This window comes from Myxine glutinosa, chromosome 2 (assembly GCF_964187855.1).
Source record: "Myxine glutinosa chromosome 2, kmMyxGlut1.1, whole genome shotgun sequence".
Lineage (NCBI taxonomy): Eukaryota > Metazoa > Chordata > Myxini > Myxiniformes > Myxinidae > Myxine > Myxine glutinosa.
In genome coordinates, this window is record NC_136262.1 from 24,333,581 (window position 1) to 24,356,346 (window position 22,766).

Genomic DNA, 22,766 nt, shown 5'->3' on the forward strand with positions numbered 1-22,766 from the left:
CCAACACTTGGGAATTCCACCAACACTTGGGATTTCTGCCAAACTTGGGAATTCTACCAACACTTGGAAATTCTGCCAACACTTGGGAATTCTGCCAACACTTGGGAATTCTGTCAACACTTTGGAATTCCACCAACACTTGGGAATTCTGCCAACACTTTTGAATTCCACCAACACTTGGGAATTCCACCAACACTTGGGAATTCTCCCAACACTTTGGAATTCCACCAACACTTGGGAATTCTGCCAACACTTGGGAATTCCTTTCCATTTTCAATTTGTTATCAAGCACTGTACCCAAATACTTATGTTCAGGGACATGATCGATACGATGGTCGTGAGTGATCAAATGGTCATGATCATGATCATCTGCTAGGTGTCGAAAATCAAAAATCAGTTCCTTTCTCTTATTGACATTAAGAACTAAATAATGACGGTCACACCAGCCTAAAAAACTTCTGAATATGATGCGTATTTTATGCTCAGAAATATCAGGGATGAACGTTGATGAATATTTCTTATTGATGATGGATCCACGCCAGCTGTGGCAGGGGCTCCAGGCGGTCACATCATACAAGGCAGGGGCTCCAGGCGGTCACATCATACAAGGCAGGGGCTCCAGGCGGTCAGGGGCTACAGGTGGTCACATCATACAATCCAAGGAAGTTGACAGCTCTGATGCCAAGTTTCCAGACACTCTAAACGACTTCTATGCCCGTTTTGACATGGTCAATATTGAACCTCGCCAAACCCGTGAAATTGATTCTGAGGCTGCTGCTCTGGAAGTCTCCCAGTCCGATGTAGGACTTTTGCTCAGGTGCAGGCTCGTAAAGCCGCTGGCCCTTATGGAATTCCATCTCGTGCCCTTAAATACTGTGCATCAGTTATCTGCAGTTTTCACTGACAGTTTTAAATCTATCACTAAAACTGCGTCTCATTCCATTATGTTTCAAAAATAATCTGTCATCATACCAATACCGAAAAGGTCTATGTGCCTAAACAATTACCGGCCAGTAGCACTAACATCGGTCGTAATGAAATGTTTTGAACGTTTGATAGCCGTTTCAGTTTGCCTATTGTTCAAACCGTTCTGTTCATGACGCTGTCTCACTAGCCCTCTACACCATTTTACAACACCTGGATAAGTGCAATACCTATACGAGGTGGCTTTTTGTCGACTACAGTTCTGCTTTTAATACCATTATTCCCTCTAAATTATTTGTGAAACTTCGAGATATCAGACTGTGTTATTTAATTTGCAACTGGATTAATAGACTTCTTAAGTGACAGGCCACAGGTTGTGAAAATTGGCAGCCGTACATCCTCCGCTTGTTTTGAACATGGGGGCTCCTCAAGGATATGTTTTAAGTCCTCTGCTGTGTTCAGTTTTTACTTATCATTGTGTTGCTAGTCAAGAAAACACCTTCCTGGTAAAATTTGCGGATGACATGACCTTAATTGGCCTGATTATGAATGACGATGAATTGGCGAATTGAGATGAGGTTCTGGACCTGACAGAGTGGTGTTCAGCCAACAATCTTGAACTGAATGTTAGTAAAATAAGGAAGTTATCATGGATTTTAGGAAGTCTTGTGTTACAAATGCCCCTGTCAGTATTAACGGTCAAGATGTTGAGAATGATTTTTTTTTAATTCCTGGGCATCCACGTGATATGAAAAGTAGACATAAAGCCAGTTGTTGGCCTGATACACATTATTGCCTGGTGGGGGCGGTCCCTGTGGAGATGGGCATATTGTATATGTAACCTGCTGTGAGAGTGGTAGACGGTTACTCGATTCCATGATTCTATGAGAGCTAGGTAAGGATTTGCTGCTTAGTCGTCGTTGCTTCATTTAAATGTATTGCAATGTGTTCCTTGCATCATGTAGACCAGGGGCGGGCAACCCCCGGCCCGCGGGCCACATCCGGCCCGCGAAGGCTTAGCGTCCGGCCCGCCACCCTGCTAGGCTTTATTATTGCAATCCGGCCCGCGGACCTCCCAGTAAAACTCATATCATTTGTAAATGTAAGAGTTTATATTTAGCCGGTCTGAATTCAAGAAAGGGACATTTTGTCTTCAGCACCGTCCTCTTCCGGAAGACATGCGCACGGGGAACTGTCTTGCCTAGACACCGCCTGCTTGCTGATAGGCGGTCTTTTCAAATCAGCCGGCATGTGATACGGACGTCCTTCCGATTCAGTCAGCTTGCGACAAACGTTGGTGTCTGGGCCAAATAACTTGCAACAAAGAGGTAAGCGACGCAGAGTTCTCTAAACCTATTTCAATTTTCACTTTCTTTCAATTTGCTTTGTTTTGTTTGTTAGAACATGTTATTATCTTTCATTTGCTGCGTTTAAATAATTTTATTCTCCCTTTTTATTTGTAAAAATAAAAATATAACGAACTTTCTATTTGTAAAGAAAAAATATATATAACGAACTTTCTGTTTGTAAAAGAAAAAAGAAATTGACGAACTTTTGTTTAAAAGGAAAACGAAATTGACGAACTTTTGTTTAAAAGGAAAACGAACTCTTTAAAAAAAAAAGTATGCAGACTGATTCATTTCCTGTATTTCAGTTTTACGGTGAAACTGTGTCATATTCAGCGTTGGCCACGTGCGCGCAAAATAAATACATTCATCTGTACAATTCGTCTTCCGAGATTTTTTGTGCCCCAGATTGCTTGCTGTTACATCATTTATTCATTGCTGATATACCTAATTTTCTTCCTTTTCAGCTCATCATGTCTGCGACCCAGCGTGTTAAGAAGAGGAAAGTGGACCTCGAGCGTCGGATCTTCAACCCTGAGTGGGAGAAGTACTTCTTCATCGAGCGCTTTGGACAGGCCCAGTGCCTCATATGCTTGAAGACTTTGGCTGTCCTAAAAGAGTACAACGTGCGCCGCCACTGGGAGACAGAGCACCGCTCGTCAAACTTCGCGTCGGTGTCTGCCACCGAAAGGAAGGACGCCATGGTTAGACTATCAGGCAACTTGGAGAAACAAACTTCACTCTTCCGCAAGCAGAATACTGAGGCCGAAAAGGTGACGCGCGCCAGTTATGAAGTCTCCCGCATCCTTGCTCGCCGAATGAAGCCATTCGCGGATGGGGACTTCATCAAGGAATGCCTCCTCGCTGTAGTGGACTCCGTCTGTCCAGAGCAGTGTTCCGCCTTTGAGAACGTGAGCCTTTCGTCCCGCACCGTTCGTCGCCGCATCGAGGATATGTCGGAAAACGTGCACGACTCACTCAAAACACGCAGCTCAAATTTCGTCGCCTTTTCCCTCGCTCTGGATGAGAGCACCGACACAAAGGACACGGCCCAGCTGTCCGTTTTCATCCGTGGCGTCACCGCTGACTTTCAAGTGTGTGAGGAATTCCTCCAGCTTGTCCCGCTGCGCGACACCACCACTGGGAAAGACATCTGCGACGCTGTGCTTCTGTGTGTTGATCAGCACTCCCTGGACCTCTCCCGTCTTGTGTGTGTGACGACCGACGGTGCCCCGGCGATGGTTGGTGAGAAGAAGGGCGCCGCTTCGCTGCTAGTGCGTCACTGTGCAGCCGCCGGATACACTCAGCCCATTAACAAGATGCACTGCATCATCCACCAAGAGTCCCTGTGCGCTAAGTCTGCCAACCTCGTTGGTGTCATGTCTGTCGTGGTGAAGGTCGTCAACTCCATCCTCTCCCGCAGCCTTAACCATCGTCAGTTCCAGGCACTGATGGACGAGGTGAACGTGCACTACAACGACCTGCTCTACTTCTGTGAGGTACGCTGGCTGAGTCGTGGGGCCATGCTGTCTCGGGTGTGCGACCTACAGCAGGAGATTGCCACCTTTCTACGTCAGAAGAACCTTCCCCACGCTGATCAATTCTCTGATCCGCGGTGGCTAGCTCGCCTGGCCCTGCTCACGGACATCACGGCGCACCTGAACACCCTCAACATAAAGCTGCAAGGCAAAGACATTCTCGTGACAGACATGTACGCGCACATCACTGCCTTCGAGGTTAAACTGCGCTTGTGGGAGGCTCAATTGGCTTCTGGTCAGTTTGTGCATTTTCCTCGCCTTGCTGCATGTGCCCCTGACGATGTGGACCTGGGCACTTGCGTTAGTGTCGTCAACTCTCTACGTGAGGAATTTGCTTCCCGTTTTGCAGGAGTCAGGGTGCTGGCTGCGGACTTCAAGCTTTTCACTGCTCCCTTTGACTTCCCCGTGGAAGACGCCCCTGCCTCCTTACAGATGGAGTTGGTGGAGCTGCAGTGCAACGATGAAATGAAGGCGAAGTTCCGCACCTCTTCTCCATTGTCCTTCTTCCGCGACACCGTTCTCCCTTCTAACAATTTTCAAAAATACATTGCCCATGTCCAACGCATTGTGGCCATGTTCGGCAGCACCTACTGCTGTGAACAGCTCTTCTCGAAAATGAAGTACACGAAGTCTCACCTTCGCTCCCAACTCTCGGACCGCCACCTCAATGACATTCTTCTGTTGTCTACCTCAACCATCGAGCCAGACATGGAAATACTTCTTCATGGCAAACAGCACCAGCAGTCTCATTGATTTGTAGAGTGTTCAATGCAATTTTTGTACAATCTATTCATGTAAACAAAATATAGTAATTCTGAGATTTCGTTTTTCACTCCGGCCCGCGATCTCCTTCCAAAAGTCTCATCTGGCCCTCACTCTGAAAAGGTTGCCCGCCCCTGATGTAGACTAATGTTATGCTTATGGTGTTATGTTTTAGATGCACCAGGTCGATTGCATTAAAGCCTCCTTACTTCCTTGAGAGGTTTTCTGGCTCCGTTTTTACAACAATTTAATGCAATCTTCCTTCCTTGAGACGACCTCTGAAGGATGGAGAAGCTGATCTGCCTAGAGAGATTTTCGGGAGATCCGAACGCACCAGCTTTGCTGATCAGCTCAATCATTGGTTGAACTCGCTACGACTCTTTACGGAACTTGTTCCAGAGATTACAGAGGCACAGAAATTCGATGTATTATCTATCAATGTTTCTCAATGTTATCTACAGATACATCACTCGTTGCCCGACGTACGACGAAGCAGTTGCTACCCTGAAAGCACTCTTCATAAAACCACGCAGCACTGTTTATGCGAGACATTTGCTGGCGATGCGTCGGCAGGACAGCTCCGAGTCCATGCATCAGTATGGCCAGGCTCTATGACAGCTGGTGCAGGATTTCGCTATACAAGACAGTACAGCTCTGCAGTACACAGATGATCTGCTCCGTGACGCCTTTATAATGGGTCTGCAGTCTTCTACCATTGGACAACGTTTGCTCGAGAAAGAGATGCTAACTTATCAAGAAGCCTTTGACGAGGCTCGGATGCTGCAGTCGGCTCAAGCCATATCCGACACTTATGGTCGACACTTCATGCCTGCTGGTGCTACTGCTCACGACACAACTCATACGCACGATCGCGGCGACCCGGAAGTTGACGCCGGGTGAGCGCCTGCTCGAGCGGCCGCTCACCACGTGGTACGTGACGAGAGCTCTGATGATGAAATAAACGAGCACCGTACAGCCACCGTGACCTTGCCCGCTGGTCAGATTGGCAAATGTTTTTTTTGCGACAATCATCCCCATCCTTGCGTGAGTTGCCCAGCCAGGGAATCAGTGTGCCATAATTGTGGGAAGCGCGGACATTTTGCTAAAGTATGTCACGCACCCAAGATCAAACGAGCGACGTTCGCTGGTGCGCGCTTGTCAACAGAAACCCGGCGAGCTCTGAGCGGACTCGATCGTGCCTTGGTGCTGGTCGAAATCAACAGACAGACGGTGGAAGCGCTGGTTGATACGGGGAGTGACAAAGCTACATCAGCCGTCTCATGGAGCGTTTTGGGTGGACTCCCGCCGCCTAGACTCAGCGCATGTACATGGCCTCGGGAGCCTTATGGCAGCGAGCACGCGGAGTGTGTGTGGTTGAGCTGGTTGCTAATGATGTTACTTATCATGATGTTAAATTGCTTGTGCTCCCTAACCTCTGCTCCGACATCCTCCTGGGTCACGATTTCCTGAATCGGCACAAACGTTTAGAGATTCAGTTCGGCGGCACTCACACGCTATCCATGGGCTCAGAGCCGGGCCCGATTTGCGCCCTCATCGAGATAGCTGTCGAACCGCCTCGACTATTCCCAAGCTTGACTGCCAATTGTCATCCGGTTGCCGTGAAATCTCGAAGGTATTCCCAGCCGGATGCTATCTTTACAGCCACTGAAACTAAACGCCTTTTACATGAAGGCATTATCGAACCCAGCCGGTCGCCGTGGTGTGCACAAGTCCTGGTCGTCGACACCTTAGGCCACAGGAAACGCATGGTAATAGACTACTTCCAAGCCATTAATCGGTTCACCCAGCTCGACGCGTATCCTTTACCCAAAATGGTGGACATGGTAAGAGCGGTATCTAAGTATAGAGTCTTCAGCATGCTCTACCTCAAAAGCGCGTATCATCATTTTCCTATACGCGCTGCCGACAGACCTTACACGGCTTTCGAATCAGGCCAGACGCTGTATCAATTCCGTAGAATCCCGTTCGGAGTTACTAACCGAGTAGCGTGTTTCCAGAGGGCGATAGACGAGATTTTGGCAAAAGAACAAGTGAAAGATGTATTAGTCTACATTGATAACATGACCGTTTGTGGCTGGAATCAAACAGACCACAACATGAACTTGCGTCGGTTTTTGGATGTTGCTCGTAAATACCGACTGACCTTCAATGAATCGAAATGTAGCTATTCTGTGGGAACCATAAATCTGTTGGGGTACACGGTGTCTCGAGGAGAGATAAGGCCTGATCCCAGTCGCCTCCAGCCCCTACTTGACCTTGCCCCTCCCGTTGACGGTGCGACTCTCCGACGTATAATGGGATTACTCGCTCATTATAGCATGGGGATCCCACGCTTCTCAGAGAAAATAAGGCCGCTTGTGGAATGCAAAACATTTCCCTTGCCCTTGGCCGAGCTGACGGCATTTCAACAACTAAAGGGTGACGTCGCCAACTCGGCCGTGACTTCAATCGACGAGACAATTCCTTTTGTGATAGAAACAGATGCGTCCGATTGCGCAATCGCAGCGACACTGAGCCAGGGAGACTGGCCAGTAGCATTCTTCTCAGGGACTCTAACTGATAGTGAGAGACGCCACTCCTCCATCGAAAAGTAAGCGTATGCCGTCGTAGAATCGATCCGCCGATGGAGGTATCTCCTTCTTGGACATCGTTTTACCGTCATAACCGATCAACAGTCTGTTTCATTCATGTATGACCGGAAGCATTCTCAAAAGATAAAGAACGAGAAGATTGCTCGTTGGCGCAAATAACTGGTTGACTATCGCTTTGTAATTAAGTACAGGCCGGGTATGCTCAATCTCGCTGCTGATGCACTATCAAGGCCTGTCTGTGCTGGGATGACCATCGGCGACCTGCGTGATATCCACGTGGCGCTCTGCCACCCTGGCGTGTTGAGGATGGTTCACATAGTTAGGAGTAAGAACTTACCTTTCTCCGTAGAGGAGATACGACATTTATGCAAGACCTGCAGGGTTTGTGCAGAACTAAAACTGAGTTTCTACCAGCCGGCGGTGGATACTCTCATACATGCTGGTAAACCATAGGAGCGACTTAATGTCGATTTCAAGAGGCCCCTGCCCGGTAATCGGTACATGCTGACTATAGCGGATGAGTACTCTCGGTTCCCAGTCACATTTTCATGTGCTGACACGTCTGCCCAGACAGTGATTTGTTGCTTTAGGCAGCTGTTCCTGATGTTTAGATATCCTGTCTTCTTACACAGTGACCGTGGGACTGCTTTTATGTGACGGGAGCTTAAGCAGTTTCTCCTCGAATGTGGCATCGCTTCCAGTCATACCACCGCCTATAACCCCCGAGGGAATGGACAAATTGAAAAATATAACGGTGTTATCTGGAGGGCGGTCATGATGGCCTTGCGGACCCGCGGCTTAGCCCCGACCATGTGGGAAAGGGTGCTCCCGGAGGCTTTGCACGCGATCTGCTCATTGTTATGCACCTCCACTAATTCCACGCCTCATGAAAGACTCTTCCGATACCAACGTCGAGGTTCTAGTTCTCACCCCTTGCCCGCGTGGTTAGCTGAGTCCCGGGCCCACGCTTAAAAAACGTGTGGTTCGTCAAAGCAAATATGAGCCGCTTGCTGACCGGGTAGACATACTGGAAGCAAATCCGCAGTACGCGCATGTTTGGCTGGCAGACGGCAGGCAAACTATGGTTCCGCTGTGCCACCTAGCACGTTGTGGTGAGATGGATGAAACGGAAGCTGACTCGACTACCCCCGTCTTGCCAGACTCGAGCCCTACCGAGACTATGGGGGATGACGCTGCCTCGCCGTACGAAATCATGTCTCCCTTGCCTCCGGCTGCGGACTCGCCCGGTTCTGATAGGAGATCACAGGGTGATGGTGAGCGGTCTATGTCTCGTGCCGGGGCCTATGGGGACGATGGTGTGTATCGCACTTGCGGCGGTCGCCTGTGTCAACCACTGACCCGCTTCGGATTTGACTATTCCTATTAGTGGTATTCTTAAGACAGGGAGAATGATATGAAAAGTCGAAATAAAGCCAATTGTTGGCCTGATACACATTATTGTCTGGTGGGGGCGGTCCCTGTGGAGATGGGCGTATTGCATATGTAACCTGCTGTGAGAGTGGTAGACGGTTACTCAATTCCATGATTCTATGAGAGCTAGGTAAGGATTTGCTGCTTAGTAGTCGTTGCTTCATTTAAATGTATTGCAATGTATTCCTTGTACCATGTAAACTAATGTTATGCTTGTGGTGTTATGTTTTAGATGCACCAGGTCGATTTTATTAAAGCCTCCCTACTTCCTTGAGAGGTTTTCTGGCTCAGTTTTTACAACACCACTTTTCATCTGTTATGTCTAGGACTCTGAATACGTTGCTGGAAGTATCGCTAAAAAAGCCCAGCAGCACCTGTACTTCTTCAGACGGCTGAAAAACTTAGGTATGCGTCACGATGTTTCAGTGAACTTTTACCACAGTGTTATTGAAAGTATTTTAACGGGATCGATTATTGTTTGGTTTGGCAACATCACTGGACACGACCTCAGGTTGTTGGAAAGAGTTGTTCGTGCTGTGCAGAGGATCATTGGTGTTGACCTACCTGCACTAAAAGTTACGTACAAATCCAGATGTTTTGCGAAAGCCTCAAATATTGTTAAAAATTCGAGTCATCCTGCGTTTAACATGTTGAAACCACTACGTTCTGGCCGTCGGTAGCGCAGTATTAAAACATCTACCAACCTTTTCAAGAACATCCTTTATCCTAGTGTGGTCCGACTTTTAACAAAATAATCTTGATCTTTACATGTCTGCTTTTCTTTTTTTGTCAAATTATACTTTTATTTGAGAGCACTCGTATTCAAAGGATTCCAATGTCGTTCTGTGATATCTGTGGATGCTACATATGGCAATAAAACTATCTGTATCTGTTTGCATGAATAACAGAAACTGCATTTGCAAATATGTGTGGACCAATGAAATCAGTTGGTCCAATTTTTTGTAAACAGGCTGGTTCATTCATTCTTCTGAGCACGTTCAGGGTGGGATTGAATCACATAAAAGCAAATTAATGGTCACAAATGCAGGCGTTTTTGCTCGGTTAATCCTTGTGATTAAATCACAGCGAGTAGGCATTTTGGGTCATTGGGGGCTAGAGTGCATCATTCCCTCAGGAAATTCACTTGGACCGCTTCCACCGTACCTGGATGCAGTATGTTGCAGTATGTTGCAAATGTCAATTGATATCGATTGAATAAAGGAATAAAATTGTTCCTACAGATTGTCTATATGTTAAAAAAATTGGTGAAATAGGGAATTCATCCCATTACTGTACATCCATTGAAAAATCACAAGAAATGAAGTGAAAAGCCTCCTTTTCATGATGTGGACAAAGAAAACAGGCCGCAAAATATGTCATAATATGCTAATTACCACTGTGGAAATAGAACTCGAGAGATCACTGCAAGTTATGTGATGGCATTATGACCCAAATTCCACAGTATGACCTGTGTCACTAATTGGATGTAAAAACTGCCATTCTTGCATTCCCATACTGGGTTGGCTTGGCGGTTAGGGTGCTGGCTTGGGATCCTAAGATCGATTCGAATCCCGGTTGATCGCTGAATTAATGCCAGGGGGGTTGACTCAGCCTGTCATCCTTCCGAGTTCGGCAAATTGAGTACCAGCTTGCTGGGATGAATGATCACGGTGTGTACCCCGATTTAGAATAGGTACACTGTGTCCCTGCGCATAGTAAGAGCGTGACCAAGGGTTGGCGTCAGGAAGGGCATCCGGCCGTAAAACATTGCTTCAAAAAGGGGACCACGGTGCCCGGAAAAGGCCAACCCCTGCTCTGCGGGGAAAAATGGCCTCCAAAGGTGGTTCTTGCATTCCCATAAGCGATTACACCTGATATTATTCCACAAGCTAACCAGAGTTGTCCACACGACACCTGATATTACTCCAAGATTATTGGTGTGCTTCTTAGTCTCTGTGGTGTGATGCATGGTTTCTGCACGGTCGCAGATCACATATCACTGCTCAGGTGCATCTTTGATGCCTTGGAGCCCATTTTGATTTCCAGAATTGTATTTCCATTTAAATTTCCCATTATGTAACTTTATGGACCCATTTGATCAAAAGGCACGTTTCTTTAGAGGAATTCACTTTGTTACATACACTAATTAAATGGCCTGTCAATGTCTCGCAGTGGGTGCCAAAGAGGAGTCCAGTCGCTGTTGCAAGGAGGAGCACATTGGGATTTGGTCAATGGGTCACAGAGGATGGGTCACAGAGGATGGTCAATGGGTCACATGGGGCCAAATCAATGTGTTGCAGAGGATATCATGGTGATGCCTGCTCAATGCCCCACAGAAGATGCCATGATGGGTCTTAGTTTGTCCCAGTCATCTAAAATGTCTCTCCTGGCTTTGTGAGACAACCCATCACTGACAAGTTTTCCTCAACCATAACATCTTATTTCAAAGCACTTATATTATATACTTTGCCAAAATCAACGATTCTCCAAACAATCGTTATTATTTCAATCTTGAACAAATTGAAATATGTGAGGTAAAAGGTTCAAGTAAATATATAAGCACAGTTTGTAACCACAGTGCGTATTACTGGTGTTTTGACTTTGATAATCAAGCAATTATCGACAATGCTGCTTGAAAAGGTTGCTCACACACCCAACCTCTCCAAAACATTTCGTCTGAATCCGTGGTGCGTAATTTTTTGAGAAATCCTACTCACAGACAAACAGACAAACAGAGGGGTGAAAACATAACCTCCATCCACCTTCGGTGACGGAGGTAATTACAATACTGTATGTATAGTAATAAATTACATACATTCAAACACAAACACACACACACACATATATATATATACATATATATATATATATATATATATATATATATATATATATCTATACATATATATATAAATAAACAAACATATATATATATATATATATGAATGAATGTATGTATTTATATATATATTGTTACTGATCGCGGTTTAGGATGTTGTTTGCCGAGCGAAGGCTCCGCGACCGAACAGTTGTTCCCCGACTCACCCGATTCACCCAGAACTTTGGCCGTATCGCACCGCAGCTGCCCAATCAGGGAAAAGACAAAGACGACGGATGTGAAGAAAAGGAATAAGAAGACGAGAAAAGGGTTGAAAATACTACCAAATTTATTTACTATTTACACACATAAGCAAAAAGAAAGCAGTCACGTTTATTTACAACACATAAGACGCAGGTGACACAGTGCAAATACTAGCTTACCTACAGACTTAATTAATACCCAGGGACAAGACACACAGAACAAACTCACGTACACAAGAAGGGTGGAAAGGCAGGAGGTGGATGGCTGGAGGGAGAGGAAGGTCCAAGGGGGTCCTGCAGCACGATCGGCGCGTTTAGCAGCCGCCGTTCCTTCGCGGCCCTGCTCAAAACCGCCGTCCAGGCCCCAAGCGGCTGTTGGGTGTTGTTGCTGCTGTGGCCGCCGCTTGCTTTGCCAGGACTCGTCTGACTTGTCTGGTCCAAACCCTCAACTCAACAACACTCTTGCACGTCTCCCTGTCCAACCACTCTTTCTCTCTTGGTCCAACCACTCTTTCTCTTTCTTGGTCCAACCACTCTTTCTCTCTCTTGGTCCACTCACTCCTCACCACCGACCACCACCGACGCTTCTTGCGCGCGCGCCTTTATAGCGCCTCCGGCGATCAAGCCGCCGGCCTTCAGGACACGCCCATCGGTGTGCTCACCTCGGCCCTGGTTGGTCACGCGACCCTCTGGCTCCGCCCTTGATGACGACGGGTGGGCACGCCCCTCTTCCCCGACCCGAGCACATGTTCAATGGTGGTTTTGGAGGGGATGTAATTGGCAATCGAGGCTTGGCAATGACGAAAGGGGATGTGAAAGGAAAAGGAGATTTTGGGGATGGGAATGAAAGGGGATCTATTCTCTTTCACTGGTGCAATGGAGTACTTCAATTAATGGGAGACACAGCCTTACCCTAAAACACAGAATAAGATATAACTATCGAACAGGGGTATTCTATTATTGGCTGACGTGTATGCTTGTGGACTAATTATGGGATGCCCTTTCACCTTTACACAGCTCCGGAGGCAGGGGGCGCAGAATAAACAATAATAATAATAATAAAGCACACAATCAAAAAAATACAGTCCTCATATCCGCAACAATATATATATATATAAATGAATGTATGTATATATATATATATATATATATATATATATATATATATATATATATATATATATATATATATATATACATACAGACTTGGCATTTAATATGGAATATTTTTTTTGTGGGGGTGAACTTACTTTTCAAGATGTCTTAGAACCAAAAGTTCATTGGAATTATGTTGAAATTATTCTAGATTTTGTTAATGTGACCTTTAAAAGAAACAAAAAACACATTTGACATTTCGAAACAAATAAATTGATCCTTGAAAGTGATGTAAACTGATATCGAACTCAATTCATGGACAGTACTGTGTTAAACTTCTGTACGTTTTCCAGAAGTATCTCTTTATTTTGCACATTAGCCAAATTTTTTTTTAACAAAAACAAAAGTTAAATTACGACTGCGATTACGGATAGTAAAATTATACCCCCACGAGCATTCAGGAGAGCACGTACACGTTGAGGCATGCTGTTCACGAGATTTGCCAAGGTTTGGACAGGAATCGCTTGCCATGCAGTGACAATGGCCTGCTGCAATTCACGCACAGAGGTCGGCTGCTGGTCCAAGTGGTCGATTTGACGCGTTAATTCTGCCCACAAGTTCTCTATCGGATTCATATCCAGGGACATGGCAGGCCACTCCATATGCTCTACACCACGGTCAGCAAGAAAGTGTTGGATCATGCGAGCACGATGAGGCCGTGCATTGCCATCTTGGAAGACAAAGTTTCCTTGAAAGGCTGCACGAGCAAATGGAAGCAATGTTTCTTCCAGAATGGCCCTGTACTTGAACTGGTTCAGGTTTCCATTCAGAACAACCAGGTCAGTTTTGCCCCCTGCATGAAAAGCAGCCCAAACGGTCACCCCACCACCTCCAGTTTGGACTCTTGGCACTATACAATCTTTGTTGTAGGCTTCATGCACTTGTCTGCGCACTCGGACGCGGCCATCTTGACGATAGACCAGAAATCTAGACTCGTCACTGAAGATCACGTGATTCCAGTGTCCTGGCTGCCATTGGCGGTGCTCTCTGGCCCACTGCAATCGGCGCTGGCGGTGTTGTCTGGTCAGGCGTGGCTTTCTCAGGGGACGCCTGGCACGATAGCCTGCTTGAACCAGTCGTTGGTTGACTAGCCTTCTGGATACAGGCACATTTGTCAGTTGCTGCCACTCAGCCCTAAGCCGATTAGCTGACTTGGTACGGCCATTGCGGACTACCGGTGCAGCTGGCGATCATCCCTCCTTGTCGTTCTGCGGGGACGTCCTGGCCTCTGTATTGGAGTAGGGACACCCGTCTGAGCATTTCGTTTCAGGATCTTTGACACCCGACCTTGAGTGATGCCATATTGCTGAGCAATAGCACGCTGTTTCATGCCGTAATTTCGTAAAGCCACCACTCCATGACAAACAGCATTGTCGAGTTGACGGACCATCTCCAGAGGAAGCGGCAATAACTTTTGGAGATGTGCAGCAGTTGTTTTCCACTAATACAGAACGCAACAACCCTTGTATACCCGACTGTGGAGCCAATCATCAAATGCACCTGTCCGTACATTTTGCCACGCCACCTGTGATATAATCCTGTTGTTGACTTCTTGCTGCGACAGACAATCAGTGACATGGTTCTTTTAACAAATAAATCACCAAAGTGTAAAAGAAACTCACCAGATTGATATACTGAGTTAAGAAAGTAAACCCAAGTCAAGAAAAAAAATATATTCCATATTAATTGCCAAGTCTGTATATATATAAATGTATATACATACAGTCACGTGAAAAAGTAAGTGCACGCCATGTAAAGTTTTGACTTTTTCAACATATTTCAACATACAGCTATTTGATCTTCATTTCAACAATATTGATAGATAAAGGTGATATAATATAACAAATATCATGGAACATTTACATTTTGTAGTCCATTGTATAATGTAAATTAACAAAAATGTAAATTTCACATGTGGAAAAAGTAAGTACACCCCGACATTTATCACTACATCAAATACCTAAAATTAGAATCAGCTGCACCAGCTCAGGTGCAAATGATTAGAACATCATTAGAGAGGATCTTGGAGGAACCTGTCTTATTTAAAGCTCAGACATTTAGTTTGGTTTGCTCTTTGTTGTTGAAGTGTGCGGCGTCACCATGCCTAGATCAAAAGAGCTCTCTGATGCCTTCAGAAAGAAGGTTATAGATGCCTACGAGTCTGGGAAGGGATTTAAAAAGATCTCCAAACAATTTGAAATCAATGATTCGACTGTCCGGAAGATCATCTACAAGTGGAGAAGATTCCAAACAACTGCCAACTTGTTCAGGAGAGGCAGCCCCAGCAAGTTCAGCACGAGATCAGACCGCAAGATGCTGAAAGAAGTCTCTAAGAACCCCAGAATGTCATCACAGGACCTACAGGTAGCTCTTGCCACTGTTGATGTCAAAGTGCACGAGTCTACCATTAGAAAGAGGTTGCACAAGTTTGATCTACATGGGAGGTGTGCCAGGAGGAAACCTTTGCTGTCCAGAAAGAACATCAGGGCAAGACTAAAGTTTGCCAATGAACACCTCAGCAAAGACCAGCACTTCTGGAACAATGTGCTCTGGACAGATGAGTCAAAGGTAGAGCTATTTGGCCACAGTACCAGAAGAGATGTTTTGGCGAAAACCAAAGACAGCATTTGAACACAAGAACCTGATACCAACTGTAAAGCATGGTGGTGGAAATATTATGGTTTGGGGCAGCTTTGCTGAATCAGGGCCTGGGCAGCTCATCATCATAGAATCCACGATGAATTCTTCATTGTACCAGAGGGTGCTTGAGGATAATGTGAGGCCATCTGTCAGAAAGTTGAAGCTCAACCAAAGGTGGACCTTGCAACATGACAATGACCCTAAACGTACCAGTAAATCCACCAAGGAATGGCTGAAAAGGAAGAAATGGAGGGTTCTGGAATGGCCAAGTCAAAGCCCGGATCTAAATCCCATCGAGATGTTGTGCGGGGGATTTGAAACGAGCTGTGCATGCAAGAAACCCCTCAAACATCGCACAGCTGAAATAATTCTGCATGGAGGAGTGGGCAAAAATTTCTTCCGGTCGATGTCAGAGACTGGTAGACAGTTATAAGAAACGCCTACTTGAGGTTGTTTCTGCCAAAGGGGGCAATACCACCTATTAGAGCCAAGGGTGTACTTACTTTTTCCACATGCAAAATTTGCATTTATGTTTATTTAAATTATACAATGGACTACCAAATGTAAATGTTTCATGATATTTGTTATGTTATATCACCTTTATCTATCAATATTGTTGAAATGAAGATCAAATAGCTGTATGTTGAAATATGTTGAAAAAGTCAAAACTTTACATGGGGTGTACTTACTTTTTCACGTGACTGTATATATAATGATTTCTACCAAATTAATTTTAAAGGCTGTTTACTTTTATAAAGGAAGCATGTGCAAATCATCCCCTGACAATGCAGTGAAATAATTTAAAATCTGTCCAGCCCTCTGCTGGTTAATCTTCCCTCCATATGACACGTTTGTCTGAAGTTCCCCAATCTTCTTTGGGTCATTTCTTAAATAACATTTGAAACTTGCTACATTTGCAACTCTACAATCCTCTGGTACTTTTCATGACTCCAAGGAGCTGTTAAAAATATCCGCTAACACCTCGCTTCCTCCCTCAATACTCTCTGTTTGCATATTACCCACCCCTGGACCTATATCCATTAATTTTCACACTCTTTCTTCACCTCCACCACTCCTACTTGGATCTTTTCTAAAACCCTTGCTCACCCTCGAGATAAATGCTCTCGGCTATTGGAAGTTCCCCTGACTGTTCCTTGTTAAATGTGGAAGCACAAAACCTATTTAACAAGTCTGGAATCTCAAACTCATCATCCACCATGTATCCTGTGCTATTCATCAATGCGCTCACACTTCTCTTAACCCTTTTTTTCTCCTTATACTCGTAAGTGTAAAAACGAGTTTTGGCCACATACGACTTTGCCGGTTCTGGGATACGCCATGTGCCAGTTATCCTTCCTTCTAAATTCAAAAAAGGAGTTTCGGCTACATACCAGTTTGCCCATCCTGTGAGACACCATGTGCCAGTTATCACTTATTCAAAGTGGAAAAATGAGATTCGGTCATATAATAGTTTTCCTATGGTGGGAGACGCCATGTGACAGTTATTACTTGTTCTAAGTGTAAAAACGAGTTTTGGCCACATTCAAGTTTGCCTGAGAAAAGTTTGATTAGAGCTGTTGCATTGATGAGTTGACTGACTGCCTTGATACAACTAATGCATGAAAAATTATAAATAGCGTATTGGGTGTTGTATGTCGGCGATGTTGCGGTTGATGGAACCTGGATATGCCGACAGGTGTCAAGGTTTTCAGTAGAAGAGGCAGTGAGCTTTGTGGTTATTCTTGAGAAATAAATGAGGACTTTTTCATATTTGAGGCTGGGGATATGGTTGGAGGTTTGGGGCAGCAGGGAATGGTTAATGGAAGGGAAAGGTTGAAGCCATTTTACATGAATGCTAGGAGCCTGAATGGGAATATGGAAGAGCAGGAAGTCAGAGAGATGGCGAGGGGTACAACCTGGTTGCTGTGAGATGTGGTTTAGTGAAAAATCCAACTGGAAGACAGGAATTCAAGGCTACATTGGTGGATATGAAAGAGAAAAATGGAGGAGTTTTGAAAATTTTCTCGAGTATACTGTATTACTTTTATTTGAAATTGCCTGCAGTTGTTTATTACTTCAGCCAGAGAGCCCTTTGATGGAGAAGTTCATTAGGATAAGCCAGAAGAAGTGATAACTTGTGATACAACAAGCATTTAAAACCCATCACATTTACTATAGAAATTTTATATAGACACTGTCTAGCGAGGGTTCGAATCTCGACGAAGCTTTAAACTGTCATCATGGTATTTCGCAGGCAGGACAATTCATCAATGTGTGCATCGTCCCTTGGATGGACCTTAAGCTGGGTGTCTCGTTTGCTAACATTAGTGGACATTATATATCTCACGGAGTCCTCCTCGAAAAGTAGACAAGCCAGCACTCTGAACAAATTACAAATTCCTACTCTAACCTACAGGGGGCACTGCATCAATAACAGCATTGCACCCTTTGCAAATTATGCTTCCCACAGCCATGTGCTTCATACAAAACTGGCACAGAGCTCAGTAGAGCGCATACCTCCACTTGTTTTGTATATCCACTGATAGGCCGGATCTGGATTCGGACCTTAATCAAAATTTCATTGGCTTGTTCTTGTTACCTGCCCAAATCATTCACCTAGTTTTGTCAAAATACATCCACATTTTGCCAAATAATGCGACATATTGTTTTTGGCCCAATCTCTAAATTGTGAAGAATCGCTTTAAAATTCTAGTATCTGGATCCAGATCCTTCCCAAAATCTAAAAATATCATCCTTGCCAAACACCAAACTTGGCCACCAAGTTTCATCTGAATCCGTCCATAACTTATTGAGATATCCTGCTGACAGAGAGACAGACAGACCAACAGACAAACAGGGGTGAAAACATAATCTGCGTCCACCTTCGCTGGACGAGCTAATAAGAAGTCCTAAATGTGAGAGCACAGATTTATTAATCAACTCTATACTACACAATTCCTTTGAGGTCACCTTTGAGGCCACCTAGTCCACCTGTTGTAAAGATCTCCCGAAAATGAGGATTTTTTGGTTTGTGTCAAACCCTGCTGTAGAGACATAATGACAAAAATCGCTGCGCATTTGTCAAAGCAAGAAGAACCGTAGCCAAATAACTACTCTGTCATTGACCACCGAAGTGACTTTGAAAGCGTCTGACATCCCAATTACCGTGGAGAATGTTAGACCTGGATGGGACATTTTGCAAAGAAATAATGTGAGCAATTTGTCGCCACAGTGACAGGATTTAAGTGCAAGTGCTGCTCAAATCTGCACTTTCAACATTATAATTCTTATTAAAATATCTCGCAGAGATGCAAGCAACAGTATACCATTCGAACTTGAGCATGAATGCAAATTCCAACCTCCAAAGGATGCTCAGCATGAACTCAGGAATTTCTCATGTGGATCCTGAACCAAGATAAGACAAGCTTTTGAGTATTGATTCAAAGAATCAGGTGCAAATGACACTCAGTGTTTACTCACCTGTACCAACTGAACACATCCAAAGCTATAGTCATCCAGCTGACTGTCCCAGAAGATTCCGAAAGGAATTTGCATTTGAGATATCTGAACCATCACTGAAATGTTTCTTTTTTGGCTCAGATCTGCATGTTTTCCCCAAAGATGGAAAACAGTATTAGTGTTCCCAGTCCCGGAGAAGAGTACTCCTGTCACAAGCTATGATCTGCTCCGCCCGCATCTCTATCGTGCGAGTATTTGAGGGATTTCTTGCTAACTGGGTGAGATACACCATCGCGTTGATCACCAACGTGAAGGGTTGTCAGGATGGTCTAGTGGTGTGCGAAATTGTCCCTAATTTGTCTAGAATTGGTTTGAATCCAGACCCAGCTATAAACTGTTACCCTGGTGTTTCACATGCAGGGTGAGTCATCAATGTGTGTGCCGTCCCTGGTTGGACACGTTAAACTGGACTTCCCATCTTCTGGAATTAGTCGGTGGACGTTAAAGACCCCACGGTGTCCTTTGGGAAGAGTATCACGCTCTCATGCAATGATGCTACCCCGCAGCCTTGAGCTGCACAAGACCAACATGAAGGGCAATCCGATTTTGGCCCAACTTGTGAATCCGCTTAACATGAATAGCGGTGCCGACAAAGTTGGCATTGCATCAACTTCGCCATTCACTTCAAAGAAGCTTTTGATCATGAAAATCACACGATATCCGTCGAAAATCTGATCCAACTTGGAGTTGATCGTGCAGTTTTGTCTACAACCTGCAGTTTTCCATCACAGTGGAGGCAAACCGCTCGATACCCGGGATCAACGTCAATCTCTCTAATATTGCATGTGCTATTCTTCTTCTCTTATCTTTATATATATATTATCGGTCTATTTTATAGGTTTATTACCAACTGGTTTTATATTTGTGGTATTATAGGTTTATTTTATAGGTGCCATTATCTTCTTGGCAATAATGATGCAGCTCCCACCTCTGGAAACCGTTGGAAATATGTTGATGAAGTTCGCCTTTCAAGCCCATTCCCTGCGCAGCAGATGTGGTTTTGGAATAACTTTTTGCGTGTGTGTGTGTGTGTGTGTGTGTGTGTGTGTGTGTGTGTGTGTGTGTGTGTGTGTGTGTGTGTGTGTGTGTGTGTGTGTGTGTGTGTGTGTGTCTGTCTGTCTGTCTGTGTGTGTGTGTGTGTCCAGGCCATAACTTTTTTACCATTTGAGTTTTGCCTGAAATGTTCACCAAAGCTTTATGATGAAAATATGGAGAAGACAAATTAATAATTTCGTCAAAAGGTCAAAAGGTTAAAGATCAGCACCACATAAAATCATCAATTTTCATCCAGTTGACCTGAAATTTAAACTTACCATTTGAGTTTTGTCATTAAATTTTCAACAAAGCTTTATTATGAGAATATGGAGAAGGAAAATTAATAACTTGGTGAAAAGGTCAAAGGTCAGTGTCACATGATATCATCAATTTTCATCTGATTGACCTGAAATTTTAAGAATTTGCATATTGAGTCACTGAATTGGTTCAGCAATCAAAAGCTAGATGACTGTTTATTTTTAGATCAAAAGGTCAAAGGTCAAGGTTGTGTAAAATCACCAATTTTCACCCGATTGACCTGAAATTTGATGAATTTGCATATTGGGTCACAGAATTGGTTCAGCAATCAAAAGCTAGATGACTGTTTTTTTTAAGATCAAAAGGTCAAAGGTCAAGGTTGTGTAAAATCACCAATTTTCACCCGATTGACCTGAAATTTGATGAATTTGCATATTGGGTCACAGAATTGGTTCAGCAATCAAAAGCTAGATGATTGGTTTTTTTAGATCAAAAGGTCAAAGGTCAAGGTTGTGTAAAATCACCAATTTTCACCCGATTGACCTGAAATTTAAAGAAGTTGCAAATCAGATCACTGAACTGGTTCACTAATCAAAAGGTAGGAGTCGATTGTTTTTTGTTAGATCAAAAGGTCAAAGGTCAAGGTTGCATAAAATCATCAATTTTCATCCAATTGACCTGGAATTTGAAGAATTTGCATATTGGGTCACAGAATTGGTCCACCAATCAAAAGCTAGAAGCTGATTATTTTTCGATATAAAAGTCAAAGGTCAAGGTTGCATAAAATCATCAATTTTCATTTTGCTTTTTTTTTTTTTTTTACTGTTTTTGATATTTGAGCATACGGAAGAAGACGTCCGAATACAAACGGACGGACTTTGCATTTTCAGATTCTTTCTTGTTGATATTGTATCCAATTTCAAATTAACAGTTTATTTTTCTTTCTTTTTTCTATACAATGTCAAGGCTCCTGGAAGAGCGAGAAAACCGAACGGATCAGGACACAACAGAACAAAAAAACAGTTTAGAGAGGGGGGAAACACCATCGGCAAGGTCGAAGGACAAAATAGAGGGAGATCTGGACAATAATGGGTGTGCGGAGAAATGAGGGGTGGGTGAGGACACATGGGAGTGGACAAGATGGATACAGAAGCAAACTATTAGGAAGGTAAACCTGGAAATTTGGAAGGAGGTGGCCTTGGGGATGGCGACCATCTAGTTGATCGGTGTTGCGATAATGATGTGAAGCTGAAGCCAGTGAAGTGCAAATCCATGTAGATTTCATTCCTTCGCAACTCACCGCCTCCCATTCAACTGGAGACCGATGATGTCCCAATTGAATTCGTTTCTTCTTTCACACTCCTTGGTGTTATCATTCAAAATAACTTCAAGTGGGATGAACAAGCGTAATGCGTTGTCAGCAATGCTTCGCGACCATTTTACATCTTCAGCAAGTTGATAGAACATGGAGTCAAGGCCGATTATTTAGTTTTTTATTTACAAAATGTCTATTCTCCCATTGCTTTGATTTGGAGCATCTGTGTGGTCTTCTACTGTAGCCCAAGCCCAGTGTATCTAATGTATCCACCAGAGAGTGCTCCCTACAGTGCCCCACATAAGTATTGGAACAGTGAAGTCAAATTTATTATTGCTATACACTCAAGAAATTTGGATTTGAGATCAAAAGATGAATATGAGGCAGGAATATAGAAGGTCACCTTCTTTTTCTTGGTGTTTCTATGTATATATGTTTTACCATTGTGGAGCAAATTTTTATGTTGAGTTCCCCCATTTTAGGTAAGCATAAGTGTTGTATCAAATGACTGATGGGAGTTTCTTGTTTGCATTTATTGTTCACACATAAAAGAGCTGTGAATGTCTAGTCTTCAACGTCTAGTGTGAATTCAATGTCAGGGAGACCCCGGGCAGTTTATGCGACATTGATCCAAACGCTAACGGCGAGTCCACCACCTCCGGCATGATCGATGTGACCATTTCTTCTGCGTGCCAAGCCTCCAGAATCCGTCTTCGGGTCCTGTTCGGGGTCAAACCCAAAATGCCGAATATGTGGGAGAGACAGCGAGGACCTGAGGCGACGTATCGCCGAACACCGCGATCCCAACAGGTCTGTCATTGACAAAATATGGTCTCAAGGCAAGGTACACACACCCCTGTGGGATGGGGTTAGCATTTTGGTTTTGACCCCAAACAGGAGCAGGAGACAGTTTCTCACCAGAAGACGGATTATATGTATTCTAGTGAGGCACCCATGGGAATCCCGCAGGCGTAGACGTGTGTGACATTTGGACATCTTGAGTTGGATACTGCACGAAGAGTTTTACAAAATGGTTGCTGGCAACTCGTCACATCCAGAAATGATGTAATCTTCACAATTTATTTACTTCACCGAACGTGTGAATAGATGTCCAATGCACATCGGAAATACAATTTGTAATGTGCGATTC